The following is a 3,236-nucleotide window of genomic DNA, read 5'->3' as shown; positions in this document are numbered from 1 at the left end:
TCCGGCCCAACTGGTCTGTGCTGGGGGGGATATGTTAAGCTAGATTTTTGCTTGCAAGCAGTTACAAGTAGCTGCATCTTGCTTCTGCAAAAATCGCAAGGCAAGAATCGTGAGGGTACATTCCAAGAAATAACTAATTAAAGGAGGTGGTCGATGGTCGAAGCAGATGGATTATAACATGACCGTAGCAATGGTCACGCATATAGGGAGTTAGTATGAACAAGGTAAACCAAATAAGACCCTGTGTTGCGTCCAGCAAAAGTAATACGACCCAGCTATCGGTGAGGGGTTTGCATGCCCCAGGACAGATGTGGGACACCGATTAGATTAGCAGAAATAAGAGGGAGTCTGGAACAAACTCAATCATTTATTCAGAGAAGAGCAGCAACTTCCGAAACTCGTGTTCCAGTTCTGGATTCAGACAGTAGGAAGGCTCTGATTGGCAGGAACCAGACACCTTCCAGTCCTCCAGCCCACAGTTTGCTCTCTGGCGATGAGGCTGTTACTGATAGAATTGAAGTGTCCAAATGCCAAGTGAAGTAAAAAAAAACGGGAGATGCATAAATTTTTTTCCCTTGTGATATTTACCTTTCCTACACGCCCCATGACTTTATAAATCGAAATAAGGACAACCATCACTTGTGGTCGTCGATAGGGTGACAGAAGTGTACTCATTACTCTACACATGGTCTCACCAATATCCTGTACAACCTCAACGTGATGTCCCAATTCTACACTGAACGGTGATGACACTGAAAGGCAAGTGTGCTAAACGCCTCCTTCATCCAACACCCTGTCCAGCATGAGGCAACTTTCAAAGAGCTATGTCCCCGATTGGAGATCCGGTGTTGGACTGGGGTGTACGAAGTTAAAATTCACACCACACCAGGTGATACTCCAACAGGCTCATTACAAGCATTAGCTTTTGGAGCGCTGCTGCCTTCATCTGGTGGATGTGTCTTATGACCCTGCTCCACAAACACCCATGAAGGAGCAGCGCACCGAAAGCTTTGTGCTTGCAAATAAACCAGTTGGACAATAACCTGGTGTGAGAGATTTTAAACTTTATGTACCAGAACCCCTCCAGCACCCATGAATCTGTTCTACAACACGATGCAGGGCCCTATACCATTAACTGTACAAGTGACTGCCCTCCTTGAATTAGCAAAATGCAACCCTTTGCCTTTACCTGTCACTCTCTCAGACACTACACACCCTAACACCCACACCATCTCACAGGCTTATACTCCAGCTCACACACACTTTATTAGCATGCATGCACAAACTCGCACATGCGCACACACACACACTCGTGCAGATACAATCACACATCATCAATGGGGTGAATTTGCATTTGCAGAATTATATTTGCAGATATAAATATTCAATTTGCACACAAAGGCAAACAAACTGCAGGCCGTCAATCCATGTAATATTTTTTATAAATTCCTTCTTTGATTAATAGAACAGTCTGATTCAAGATTCGGACACAGACACTTGTGCATATATCTGAGCTGAGATGTCATCTATTTTTATAAACCTAAATTACTCGAGAGGGTGAATTAAAAGTAGTTCTAGGGTTTACATATTAATGAACTGAAACCTGAAACCATGGTTAAAAGATGAAAGATTAATCTGCAATCTAGATTTGTTCAATATATCCTATCTGTTGCATGACACTGTGATCTTTTGCTATAAATTCTGTGTCGAATGACCCTGCTACCACAGCTACCTGATGAAGGAGCAGCGCTCTGAAAGCTCATGCTTACAAATAAACTGTTGACGCTTAGCTGGTGTTGTGTGATTTTTAAATTTATTACCCAGTTCCAACACCGGCACCTCCACATCGTTTCCAGTGGAAACACAGCCCACACCCTCCAGTACTGCCAGGAAACTGTACAATGCCGACGACATGGTGTGAGTACCTGCACTCTTGAAAAATATTACAATTTCAAACAATACTGGTTACTCATTCACTGCTGCAACTGATACACAACATTGGAAACATAGTACAGGAGGCTGTCAGAAATGAGCACAACAGGTCAGTCCAGCATCTGAGGAGCAGTAACATCAACGTTGCCTGACCTGCTGTGCTTTGCCAGCACCACACTAATCTTGTCTCTGATCTTCAGCATCTGCAGTTCTCACTTTCTCCTGTAAGAAATTAGCAGTTTTAAAAACAAAAACCTGTTGAGTTCAAAGCTCTCAATGAGAGTCTGAGCTCGGCGTGAAGTTCAGGTAATCTTTATTTTGAAAGGTTGTCTACTTGTCTACTTTCACTCCTTCTCGAATTGATAAGACCTGGGTGTAACTAACCTCGAGCTTTTCGAGTTCTAATATCTCGTACCTTATTCTTTTCCTGAGTGAACACCGATAAGAAATGTCATTTAGCACCTCTCCGATCTCTACAGGGTCCACACTCCACATCCGCTTCTGTCTTGATTGGCCCTATTCCTAGCCTAATCATCCTTTTATTCCTCACATACCTATAGAAAGCTTTAGGGTTCTCCTTTATTCTATTTGCTAAAGACAGCTCATGTCCTCTCTTTGCTCTTCTTAACTCTCTCTTTCAATCCTTCCTACCTGATCTGTAATTCTCTATCGCCTAATCTGTACCATTTGCCTCATCAATACAAAAGCCTCTCATGGAACAGCATCATAAGACAACAGAACTTATGTCAAAAGATCAGTGTCATGCAACTGATAGAATATATTGAACAAACTTAGATAGTCTTCATCCCTTAGAAATGGTTGCAGGCTTTGTTCATTAATATGTCACAATGTTCTTGAGATGACATAAGTTTTATAAAAAAAAACAGACATCTCCGCTCAGACAATGCATTAAAGGTGTGACATTTGAGTCTGTCAGTATTCCAATCTTGAATCAGACTGGTTCTGTTTCCCAAAGTGGAAATTTGTAAAATATTACATGGATTGACTGCCTGCAGATTGTGTGCTTTTTGAACAAAATTGAATGTATCTGCAGTATAATCTGCCAATACAATTTCACCCCAAGAGTAGTGTGTGTGTGCATGTGAGAGTGTGTGCATGTGAGTTTGTGTGAGTGCACGCTTGGGAAAGTATGTGTGTGAGATGGAGTATGAGGCTGGAGAGTGTGAGAGAGTGATGAGGAGTGTGTGTCTGACTGAGGGGTATGAGGGAGAGGCTTAATAAAAGCAGGGGGTTGTGCAGATAATGGTTGGGCCATGAGTCACTTATAGAACAGACAGACATGG

The sequence above is a fragment of the Hemiscyllium ocellatum genome (genome assembly GCF_020745735.1).
Source record: "Hemiscyllium ocellatum isolate sHemOce1 chromosome 27 unlocalized genomic scaffold, sHemOce1.pat.X.cur. SUPER_27_unloc_3, whole genome shotgun sequence".
NCBI classification, from domain to species: domain Eukaryota; kingdom Metazoa; phylum Chordata; class Chondrichthyes; order Orectolobiformes; family Hemiscylliidae; genus Hemiscyllium; species Hemiscyllium ocellatum.
The sequence above is the reverse complement of the archived record's forward strand: the minus strand, read 5'-3'. Positions refer to the sequence as shown.